Source organism: Symphalangus syndactylus, chromosome 3, assembly GCF_028878055.3.
Source record: "Symphalangus syndactylus isolate Jambi chromosome 3, NHGRI_mSymSyn1-v2.1_pri, whole genome shotgun sequence".
Taxonomy (NCBI): domain Eukaryota; kingdom Metazoa; phylum Chordata; class Mammalia; order Primates; family Hylobatidae; genus Symphalangus; species Symphalangus syndactylus.
In genome coordinates this window covers 54,394,975-54,407,890 of record NC_072425.2, presented here as the reverse complement: position 1 = coordinate 54,407,890, position 12,916 = coordinate 54,394,975, and the positions used below count along the sequence as shown (strand labels likewise).

General features: G+C 43.0%; 1 long non-coding RNA gene across 1 annotated transcript in view; it reads left to right on the top strand.

Moving 5' to 3' along the window:
- The window catches only part of LOC129478319 (uncharacterized), a 120,119-nt gene that overhangs the window by 85,115 nt on the left and 22,088 nt on the right, over nucleotides 1-12,916 (top strand). Inside the window, exon 2 of the long non-coding RNA XR_008656398.2 lies at nucleotides 5,829-5,952. This is a non-coding gene — a long non-coding RNA (uncharacterized lncRNA). The remainder of the gene's footprint in view (nucleotides 1-5,828; nucleotides 5,953-12,916) is intronic.

The window sequence follows — 12,916 nt, the reverse complement described above, 5'->3', positions numbered from 1 at the left end:
GCACTGCTTGTTAGAGGTTAAATTTAAATATATCTTTCATATATTTATTGGCCATGTATGTCTTTTTCCTTATGAAATGCCATTTTTGTCTTTGGGAGTATTTTGTTAAGTATTTATTTCTAGGGGTTTTTTAAATCATGTAATTTTATTGCTTAATTTGCTGCATGACAAATTACTACAAACTCAGCAGCTTAGAACACCACAGATGTCTCATCTGAGTTTCTGTGGGTCAGAATCTGGCAGAGCATGACTGGGTTCCCTGTTCAGGGTCTCACAGGCTGAAATTAAAGTGTCAGCAGAGTTTGGCAGGAGTTATTCACAGTTCCAATTTTTAAATTAAAATGTAAATATTTTAGTTCAAGTATTTTTCTAGGTACGGTACTACAATGTGCCTCCCCTCAGAATATATTTCATTGACAAATATCTTACAAGATAAACTTATCAAACTGTCTCTATACATTTTTGGGAATATTTTGCCAAATTTGGATGCTGCAAAATTGTCAGTCAAACCATTTTCTTTGAGTATTTTTTGTAGATGTTCTTGTGTTTTAAGATTTTTCACTCATTTGGAATAAAATACAAAACTAAACTTGAAAGACTCATTTATAAAAATTAAATATCATTGTTGATTACTTGGATTACTCCATAAAATTGTTACTTCAAAGGTTCAATGATTTAAAATAAGATTTGTGTTGAGTGAAAAAGAGGAATAAAGCACATTCCATTATGCTATTTTTAATGTAATTGTCAGCTTCTTCACACATTTTGTTGTTCAGCTTCTGAGCTGTGGATATATAAAATATTTGTAAATTTTGTGAACTATATTTTTATTCCAATTGGCAGAACACTGCAATTTATTTGGAACAAATTATGAATTTTGTGTCTACAATCACTTTCTAGTGTATTTCTGCTGTAAGATTTAACTCAACAAATTGTTTTTTCCATGAACGTTGGCACCAACAAAATTCTATTATTATCACGGATACAAATACTTTCATATTCATGATTGAACTTTTTAACTAAAGTCCTGATAACATTCACATAATATCAGATGTTTCACCTTTAACAAAATAAAATTCCAAAGACCTACTTTGATTCCATAGATTAAACGATAAAGCCAGTATTGGAATGAAATACATGATCTATTTGAGGAATCCAATTCATCGATAGAAATCTAGCATTATTCAATTGTTGACCATGTTCTTCTGCTAACAGAAGACAAAACATAGCCAGACGTGATGGCTCACACCTGTAATCCCAGCACTTTGGGAGGCCGAGGTGGGTGGATCACCTGAGGTCAGGAGGTCGAGACCAGCCTGGCTAACATGGTGAAACCCTGTTTCTTCTAAAAATACAAAAAATTAGCCAGATGTGGTGGTGGGCACCTCTAATCCCAGCTACTTGGAAGGCTGAGGCAGGAGAATTGCTTTAATTCGGGAGGCGGAGGTTGCAGTGAGCCAGGATTGTGCTATTGCACTCCAGCTTGGGCAACAAGAGTGAAACTCCATCTCAACAACAACAACAAAAAAAAATAAAATAAAAAACAAAAAGAAGAAGACAAAACATTTACAGCTATAGCTTCACTTTTTATAGATGCTATGAAAATTTCAACATGACAGTGAAAACAGCTATCTGATCTAAATGAAAAGCCTTCCTTCATAGCATGCTATATTAACACATTTCTGAAGATATGTTCAATTTTCACTTTCAGGTATGGTCTTCTTGTAATAACTCTTAACCTTTGAATTATTTATGTCTTCTGATTCCCATGTTGTCACTTCTCATTTCCATGTGTTCACCATGAACCCCATGGCGGGAGGTCTGTGCCACTGAATATTCTGTGCAAGGTAACTAACTATCCATCATGAATCTTCTTGAGGAATAGAATTTCTGTATATATTTTTTAATTGAACATAAATGTTTGGAGTTGTTAGCTCATTGTTGCAAAACAAAGTACTTAATTGCAAAAGGAGATAGTGTTGCCAAACAATATAATAAATAATTATAGATTTACCCTACATAAGATGAGAAGAATGCCATAACAAGCATGTTCAGGCTATTTACACTCTATAAAAGAATTGATCTACTTCCATTTCCCATGTATATTTCACATACACCTGACCCTTAATTTCCCATGTTTAATGATTGTCCTCACTAGGAAGCAGCCTGGTATACCAACTAGCTGGTACACCAAATGTGTGGCAAAAGTGGCAGGGCCAAGCATGTCCCCACCATCAGAAGTTATCTGTCCCTAACTGTTTGTGTCTCGGCACACACGATTGATCGGCTAACCCTGCATGCATGCTGTTCCTCTGGGGGAGGTGCTAGTCATGTCCCCTCTGGAAACGATTATAAAAAGAGAGACAGTTTGTCACAGGTCATCTCTCAGACTTAAAAACACATGTTACAATGAGATTTGTGCTTAATTGCACACACTGCGAGATGAGACCACGAAACAAGCTAGAAATACAAAAGAGAGGTTTATCAAATTCAGCCTGGATAAGTAGAATTCAACTATTAATAATATTTCAATAACAATCCACAAAGTAAGCTAATTGGAACATGACGCCAGATGGCAGGGAAACTGGGGCTATCCTGGGCAAGTCAGAAGAGACAATTACTTTTTTGAAAGTTGATTGTTGATTTTCTATTATAGCTTTTTATTTTCACAATTTTACCTCCTCCTTTTTGCTTTGAGTTTATTTTGCTTTTCATTACTAGTTTAGTCATTTTGCCCATCAATTTTTAGCTTTACTACTGCTTACTATAAATACTTAAGGCTGTAAATTTCACCTAAAGCGCTGCTTGTACTGTCTCCCACAAGTTGTCATTAACCCAGCTAGTGTTGATAAACTCAGTTTGGTAGTCGTTTTGACAATGCCTCTCCCCACAAGTGTCCGTGGCCTAATAATGCCTGGAGTGAACAATCACATTAGTGATGATTTCTCAGCTTGGAGGGAATAATAAACGGGCAGGCAATGAATTAACTAGAATCCAGGCAGAGGGAATGTGACATTTAATGTTCACATTAGATATAAAAGTTTATTAAAATTTCCTCACATTGAAAAACATTGACATAGGTTATACCCACCCCCTGCCAGCACACACAAGACATAAACAATCCAGACACAATTATGTTACTAGTGTCAGCTCAAAATTATTAAGCAAATACTGAAATGTAGATAAGTTCCAGAAAATAGCCGAGGCTAGAAAACATTTATAAAGCTCTTAGTTGTCATGGTAACAGATAAACTCTGGTATCTGAAATTGTAGAAATCAGAAATTAAACATTTGTGTGACACTGCTTTTCTATAGTTTTCCAAGGGATAAGAGGGAAACTTTTCCAATTAGGTTGTTCCAAGGTCTTCTTGAGTTTGGCGGATGGCTGTTGCAAAGACATTAATCGAGGTTGTAGGGACAAGGGATCAGAGGATATCTCCGTTCCTAAAAGAAGTGAGCAAGTCTAAAGGCAGAGACTGACTTCTGGCTTAGGCAGCCTGCAGAGCTGGTGCTGAGTGAGCCGTAGCACACGGAAGCTGAAGGCATTGCTGTTGTGTGATTCATCTCTCATGCATTGCTCACAAGCTGCAGATGCATCCCATGGGTGCGGTGCCTGCTGTGCCCCTCCCCTTGCTCTCCGGGACTGTGGCTTTGCTAATGGAACAATCAGGATGCTTTTTCTTCCTTTTTTCCTGTCTGGGTCTTTGTCAGCATCTTCATCTTCTGAGCAATGAGGCTGCTGCTTGGCGGCTCCAGAGACACCACCTCCTATGGGCATAAAGAAGAAAGTCTGAAGTTCTAGCAAAGGCACATTTTTTTTTTTTTTTTTTTGCCTCCACCACTGCACGACCCTTCAAAGTCTGAGCCTTAGTCAGGACCCCTTCTGGATGTTCCTCAGTCAGACGTCCATCCTCCTCTTGAGCAAAACCGGGACCCCTACCATGGGGGCATTTTTCTTTCTTTCTTTTCTAAATTATTTTATATTTTATTTTACTTTAAGTTCCAGGATACATGTGCAGATTGTGCAGGTTTGTTACATAGTTATACATGTGCCATGGTGGTTTGCTGCACCTACCAACCTGTCAGATAGGATTTAGGCCCCCAGTGCTTTAGGAGTTTGTCCTAATGCTCTCCCTCCCTTTGCTCCCCACCCACCGACAGGTGCCGGTGTGTGATGTTCCCTCTCTATGTCCATGTGTTCTCATTGTTCAACTCCCATTTATGAGTGAGAAGATGAGGTGTTTGGTTTTCTGTTCCTGCGTTAGTTTGCTGAGGATAATGGATTCCAGCTTCATCCACATCCCTGCAAAGGACATGATCTCATTCTTTTTTGTGGCTGTATAGTATTCCATGATTTTTCATTAAGCCTGGTTGACTCTCACTGAACACCCCTAGGGAATGTCTCTGCTGTCAGGGCACACAATAGCCTTTAAATAAAGACCAGCTTACATAACCACATTTTAGCATAGCAGCTCTTGAAAAATTATACCACTTTCTGGAAGACTACTTTTTGGGGAATATAATGGCATTTTCATACAAAAACATACTAAATGAATACTCTATAAAAAGTGCTATTTCAACACGACAGTTTCAGGCAAGGACACACTTATGAATTTACTCCACCCAGCATTTTCTGGCCAGAGAGCATCACATGGTTGCATTTGTGCCATGTGTGATGACATGATGAACACAAGGTGTTTTGCTCTGCCTACGTGAGCCCGGACAGTGATGGAGGAGGAGGATCTGCTACAATTTCCAGTATGTGTACAAAGTGTGTTCTTTGCATGTTTTCAGGCACTGAAGACGTTTTTCTTTGCTCTAACTTTAGTTTTAAATGCTGTCTGGGTGTAAGACAACCATAAACTGCATGGAGATGGGAAATTATTGAAGAAATGGTGCAAAAAGTATTTACCTTCCAAAGGGTAAAATTCCCCATGCCCTTCTCCACCATGCCCCACTCACCATCATGCCTTCTTCCTGTGTAGAATACGATCAACCGTCATTCAATTACAGCACTGAACAGACTCTATGTTGCTGTTTAGTACTTGTAACTGGAGTCTACTATGTCTGTGAATGTCTTTCCATGGCCAATCAATGTATGTTTCCTCTACGTGAAATAGTTTAGGATATCTCATAATTTTTCCCATTAAAATGAGTGGACCTATTTTTTCATACAGCTTTTGACTTAGTGGTAGGATTTTGAGGAACAGACAATTGAACTATAAGTGTATTTGACTAACTATTAACAACCAGAAAGCACAGTTGCTTTACAGGCCCATCAGGGCAGAGGTGGATGCAGAGGCTGGTGAGTCATTACCCTTTCACAGGCTAGTGGAGACGGGGTCCCTAAGGTTGCTATGGGGTTGGTGTCCTGCAGAAGTTAAACCAGTCTCTTAAGTAACTTCACATTCTTATTTAGGACCTTCCTATCCTGTCCTGTGCCTCAGATGTTGTTAACAGGCACGATCAAAACTGTTTATGTGTTGAAGAAGGAACAGTGTTTTATTTTCCATCTCTGTCCTGACCTCGAGGAACAGTGGAGCTTCCATTTGTGCTAAGGCAGTGGGTCCTTATCCCCTGCCGAGGGACCACCTGGGATGTGACAGCCACCTGAAACCACGTGGCCTCTAAAGACCCTCTCTTTGTGGCCAGAGTTGTGGGGACAGTCTTCACTAATCTATTTTGATTTTTTGTATCTTTCAGTTGTGGGTGGGAGAGAGATATCAGTTCTTCCTGCCATATATAAAAATTGTGATTCCCACCTACATCCAAGTGCTCAGGAAAGTGTAACCCTTTATTTTTTATTTCTGATCTGTACTTTGTTATAGGCAGTCACTATTAGCCTTTGGACCTATGTGCTCCTTCACAGCCACAGGAAGCAGGAAACTGCACTTGCCGCATCAAGCTTCCTCCCGTGCCAAGGTCTTTCAAGTAAAGGTGCCTCATCTTAAGGTAACAATTCTATTTTTCAAAGCGTTTTCATGCATTCCCTTTATCGTCTGTGGGAAGATGAGGGAGTTCACTTTGGGCCTGGCTCCTATGGAGAGCCAGGAAGGCTCCGCTGGTCTGTCACTGGGTCAATGTCCCCTGAGGGACTGGCTTTTGTGGTTCGCATCTTCTGCTGAAATTCATGGTCTGGTCATTTGCCTCCAGTTGTCACAGCTCTGCCCTGCCTATAACTTGTCAGTTTAACCCCAGACCTGTCTTGTCCATTGCCTGTGCCAACACCACAACATCCCACCCCACCACTCTGTGCCAGGTTGTATTTTCCCAAAAAGGTCACGTCCGTATATATCCCAGCCCACAGCTCTTTGTTGATGAAGAGCCTGTGGCACTCTTCCATTGAGAGATGAGGTCTGTCTTCCTCCCCTTGGGCTGGTGCACCTTATAAGTGCCTCATCCAACAGAATGTGCAGGGGACGACACGATGTGACCTCAGAGGCTAGGCCAACCAAGGTAAGACTGCTTTCACCTGGTTCTCTCTCGGGAAATGTGCCTTGGATGACCTGAGCTGGCATGTGAGAAGTCCAGCCACCCTGGAGCCACCAGGCAGGAGAAACCACATGGAGACAGGAGGGGCACCCAAGGTACCCACTGACCCAGCCCCACTGCTCCCCATGAATGAGCAAGGGAGTTTCCAGAACAGCCCAGCCACCATAGCAGAGATGAGCGGTCCCCACCAAGCTCTTTCCGGATTGCAGATTTATGAGAAAAAGAAGTTCAGTTGTCTTTTTAGCTCATTAAGTTTGGAGGCAGTTATACAACGTTGATAACTAGCACATCCCTCAGGTGGTACACAGAAACCTCTGGGTGCCTGGGACACCATGTGCAGGAAGCCAGCCCAGTTGTCGGTCTCTCTAGGGACATTGCTCCTCCAACATTACTACAGCTCCTGGATAGGCAGAGAATGGAGGCACTGGGTGAAGGTACCCACTGAGAAACACCAAGCCTGCCCAGGCCGTGCAGGCAGAAACATGGCCTTGATCCTGAAGCTCCCGATTCCTTCAAGCCTCCCTTGATGTTTCTGTTACTTCTTGGACCCAGGGTTCTGCCCCAGAGAGTGGTGCCCAGGACACATGTATCCGCTATGTGCTCCCTGCCAAGTATCCACTTTCCTCTTCCTCATTCACATCAAATCCTGAATCCCCCTACCCACTGCACATCCAGCACATATTGCTCCAACATGAAAGCTTTGTTTTTGGTATGTGAAGGCCGAGTTTGGACATGTAGAATTCCTTTTTACTTCAAATCCTGGCTGATTTTTAATTCACTGTCCTGCTAGACACTCAAAATTCTCCATCCCTCAAGCTTGGGGAATGGCTCTGTTATTCTCATTGGTATCCAGCTTTTCCCAAATGAAGGCCATGGTTCCATTGGTGGGAACCCACCTCAGGAAAATAATATTCACAGGACATGAAAACACAGCTGACACATTTCAGAAAGCATACTTCCTGCTACACCAATATCTACTTTATTTTGAGAGTTGGCGACTGATTTTTTATTATTTTAACTCATTGAAACAGAGGAACTGCAAGGCTCACCAAACCAAAAATGTCACCTAACACAGCTCCCTGGAACAGCGGAGATAAGAATCCTGGTGCTCAGGGTGACATGTCTCCCAGTGGTCTGCACGGATGCTGCTGAAGCTACATTGTCACAACCCTCAGGTATAGCTCACAGACACCGTGACATCGAGTGGACTCCGACCCTCAGAGTGGAGCAGATGCCCTTCGTGCTGTCGTTGCTCTGGGGAGAAATGGCTCTCATGGGGTCTCTGTAACTTCCTTTCCTGCCTGAGGTAGAATTGGAGGTGACAGGCCCTCCCTCTTCACACACAGCAATGCACTTGCTCTCCAGTGACTCCCAGATTGTTGCACCAGGACCTCTGAACTCCTGTCATTAACAAACTCCCCAATGTCCCAACACTTCCCAGGCTTTACCTCCTGGCCCTCACGGGTCCTAACTCTCCTCTGAGGACCCATCTCCTTGCAGCCTTCTCAAGCAGAAGCTGGCCTGACCTCCCTTCCCACCTACTTCCAGGAGCGGACACAAGGTTGAGTTCAATTTTTTTCCAGTTTCTTCCCCACCCTCAAACAATGCTGCTTCAGGTTCTGGCCACTCTTTTCTTCACTTCTTCCCTGATTTTCTCCTGGACACTCCCTGGGCACCGTGTCACCTGGCATGAATATTGGTGGGCAGCAAGCACAGAACCCTTCTCCTTGGTCCCCTGGCTGCCAAAAACAGTGGTCTCCTCTTGGCTGGAGGCTCCCACAGCTAAGCCCCATGCTGCTCTGGGGACGGCCTGTGGAGCCAGGGAAGCCGCATGGCTGGGCAGAGGGAGCGTGTGTCAAATGTGAGGGGGCGAGGGGGCGAGGGGGCTGCAGGGGATGTGCCATTGCAGGGTTTTCAGCAAGTCCATGACAGGATTGGGTGTACATTGTAAGCAATAGCCCTAGCTTCTCTGTGGGAACTGAATTATAGAGAAACAAATGACAAAAGACAGGACCAGCTTGGAGTTTGTATTTTTTTTTGCTTTTTTTTTTTTTTTTTTTTTTTTGAGACAAAGTCTCGCTCTTTCACCTAGGTTGGAGTGCAGTGGCGCGATCTCGGCTCACTGTAACCTCCGCCTTCCGGGTTCAAGCAATTATCTGCCTCAGCCTCCCCAGTAGGAGGAGTAGCTGGGATTACAGGCACCCACCACCAAGCCTGGCTAATTTTTGTATTTTTAGTAGAGACAGGTTTCACCATGTTGGCCAGGCTGGTCTTGAACACCTGACCTCGTGATCCATCCACCTCGGTCTCCCAAAGTGCTGGGATTACAGGCGTGAGCCACCGTGCCTGGCCAGCTTGGAATTTTTGAAGAGCAGTCCCTGTAAGAGATGAGGGAGGCTCAGGAAAGACAGATCAGAATGCAGGAGCCAAGAGGTCAACGTCGATTTCTCCTTCACTACACCCTTCACAGCCACTCCATTTGCAAGCACTGTGGATTCCATTTCCTTATTTTTAGCTTTATTAAGGTATAGTTGACAAATTTTTAAAATGTATACATTTTGGCATACAACATGATGCTTTGATGTATACATGCATTGTGAAATAATGAAATCTGCCAATCAACATAGCCATCCCCAATGTTCTATTCTTTGTCTCCTGCTGTAGCTCTGCCTGCAGGTCCTCAGGTCCAATGGTGATGCCTAGGGGGCATCAGGATTTCTCTGTGCCAAGGGGACTGGAGAATTGGGGCTGCTTTCTGCTTCCCAGGTCTGACCTATGCACATTGGTGCTTGGCTGCCTCTCACATCCCCTCTCTGTGGTGACCTCTGCATTACCCCAAACAGCTGCAGACAAAGCAGTAACCCTGGCTCAGCTCCATGTAGCTGATTTGCTGGAGGGAGAAGCCATTAGGAACCACTTAGGAAAATGTTGAAGTGACAGCTTGGGGTGGGGTATACAGACATTTTTCCATTTAGCCTCTTCTCCTGCGATTACAAGGGACTGCTCTGAATCGCACACAGCAGGGTCTGTACAGTCATCAATAAATGGAGCTGCAGGCAGCACATTGCAGAACACTGAAGTTAGAATACATCCTAGAAAAGAGCTTTGCTTCCTAGAATCAGTGCTTCTTCAGCACCCGGGATCAACAAACACAGCCTGGAGGCTGCGTGTCACCAGGACACATAGCTGAGAGATGCTGACAAGGCCACTGACATTTTTGCCTTGAGGACATTTGTTCAACCCCAGGCTATAAGAGCCGCTGAGGAAACTGCCAGGTAAAACCTCCATGGTGAAAATGATCTCTCATCATCCCTGTTACTAACAGCCTTAGTGAAGGATGCTCTACCCTAAACCCCTCATTAAAATAAAAACCTCACACTTGGACTCCCAAATGGTTGCTGCAGGCTTTGACCATCTACGGAATTTTAAAAAATATATATCAGGACTTGAAAAAGTCAAGCTGGTGGCTAATAAAAAATAAAATGTAGTAGTGTTCTGACAGGAGGCTGACAGCGTGTATTATGAGTGGGCTGCCTGACTCTCCACTCACGAGTTACACTCAGAACAAAACTATTAGTACAGATACAGAGCTATAAAATGAAGTGCAGGCAGGGAACAGGCCTTGGAATTCAGTCTGTAAAGCATGTCTTTCTGCAGAGCCCTTACTCCCACACACAGTGTTTACTAGAAACAAAACCATGCTCAGGTAAAAGAAATGCTTTTTTGAAACAAACAGAAAATGACTAGTAATGGATGGAAATAGGTGGAAAACGTTTTTTCTTTGATCCTTTTCCAAGAGTTAGAAGAAAGTAATTTAAACTCCAACATGTGTATCTAGATTATTTCCCTCTTTGTAAATCCCAGAAATCTTTATTTTCTTTATATGAAGGCTGTACATCTTTTTCCAAAGTGGTGGTCTGAAGATAGAGACCAGGTAAGTATTGTGTGTAGCCTTGAAAGGAATCTGATATTGAAGACAGACCAATGGTCAATCTTAGACAGGTCTTGAGAAGCCAATCCCTGCCCAGCAGAGTTCACAGCTCTGTTCTATTCCCGGCTTAATCATTTCAAATTGGTGGAAGTTTGGACAAACTGTTAATCATTCCAGCCCTCAGTTTCCTCCCCTGTAAAGTGAATGAGCGTATAGCTCCTACTTCATGGATTGTTCTGAGGTTAACATTAGGTCACACGTGAGCTGTGCTAAGCAGCTCTAAGCACATCATGCACAGACTTTTTGGTGTATCATCCTGGCGTAGCTACAATACAGTCCCAGAACTCCCTCCTAGTATGTTTCTAGTTAAGGCAGGCTCCAAGGGATATTCCCTTGTGAGACCTGGAGGAAGCAGCCCATCGTGTAGCCTGCAGGCATCTTCTCCCAGGCATTCAATCAAACATGAACCTAGGTGCTGCTGTGAAGGGACTCCGCAAGTGCCATTAAAATCCCTCATGGCTTGACCAAAGGTTAATCCAAAGTGAGATCATCCAAGTGGCTTGACAGAATCAGTTGGAGTCTTTAAAAGAGAGTTTAAGCTCCTTAATCTAGCAACTCTGAAAAGCAGCTGCATCTGAAATTGCTCTTCCATCCTTCCATATTCTCCTTGCTGACTGCTGCCTGTGGACAACACGCTTAGCACCTGCCTGTCAGGGTGTAGATTGCTGATGGCATTCCCTCCTTGCCTGTCCTGGGACCACAACTGCATCATTTCATTTCTGGTCATCAATCCGTTGATGTAATAAGTTCTTTAATGTTTTACCATACACATGTACATAAATACATATACCCTGCAGGTTCTTCTTCTCTGGTTGAACCCTGACTGCTAGGCATAGCAAGAAATATCCACTGTGTATGATGTATATATTTTTTTGAGCTACAGCTACAGCTATCTTTTCCCTTTTACTTTTTTTTTTTTTTTTTTTTGAGAAGGAGTTTTGCTGCTGTTGCTGCGCAGGCTGGAGTGTAATGGTGCAATCTTGGCTCACCACAGCCTCTGCCTCCCATGTTCAAGTGATCCTCCTGCCTCAGCTTCCCAAATAGCTGGGATTACAGGCATACACCATCATGCCCAGCTAATTTTGTATTTTTAGTAGAGACAGGGTTTCTCCATGTTGGTCAGGCTGGACTTGAACTCCCAACCTCAGGTGATCCACCTGCCTCGGCCTCCCAAAGTGCTGGGATTACAGGTGTGAGCCACCACGCCTGGCCCCCTTTTACTCTTGTAATCTTTATGTCTAGAAGTCCTGGTGCAAATGTAGACCTCCTATGGGAACGTGAAGTAATGGTTAGCTCTTTGAAATGGAGTGTCTTGACGTGCGATTTCCAGGGGCTCCATAGCACTGTGTATAAGCCATACGTTCTCATGATTTCATACAGATGTAAATAAAAATCCAGGTTCTGCCCTCAGTTAATTGTGTCACTTTGGCAATTCTTAATTTCTGTTTGTTGGAGCTGATGAGGCTGAACTAACAGTGTGGTTATGAGCACTAGAGGAAGTAATATATATAAAACACCAACACGACGTGTAGCACAGAGAAAGCTCTTTGAACAGTAGCCGTGTTGTTGGTGCTGCAGCTGTTGATTCCCTCAATACCTTGGTGGGGGTAGAATCTACCCTTCAGCTAGTAAATGTTTAATGCTTTATTTTGATTTCCATGGATTGAGGAAAGTGGTGAAAATACTATCTTCAGCATCTTTTCAGCTCCATTACATGTCTCCAAAGGGCTGGGTCACATTTACTCATGAGAAAGGAATAGAACCATAATCATTAACAGAACCTCAGAGCCAAAGCACTCATAGAATTAAGCCATAAACAGCCCATAACAGGGAGCCCACGACCGTTCACAGCAGCAGAACAGATCATGGCAAAGCTCTTGTATCCACTGTAATGGAAGAAGTGGCTGATGTGACCGATTTCAGCAGGTCAGAGTCAGCTGTGCACACATGGCTTGGTGATGGCGGCTTCACCATCTACAGTGGGCAGCCTCTGCATGTAATGTAACTTCATCTGCAAGGCCTAAGCTGTGCTTGAGCAGAAGACAATGAGTGAGAACTTGTGTCATAAGTAACAGATTTGGCATTCAAATTCCCCCTATAAAATAGCTATTTTCCACTTTCACCTGAATGGAGAACACAGCCCATTTGGAGCAGAAACATATTATTTTCTGCCATATAGTTCTAGAATCCACTGTTACAGTTTATGATACCCTGTTTATTTGCTGTTAAACTTTGTCCAGCACTGGAAAGAATGAATTGGGTAATTTCTTTCTGAATTATCAACATTATACAAAGCCATATCTGTACTTTTGAATAAATTGTTCTACCTCATTATAAGACTGAAGAGAAGAAAGACTGGTAGTTTAAAAAATTTAAAAAAAAAAAATCTTTCCTGGAAATGTTAAAATCATTTACATTGAAAAGCTGCCTGGC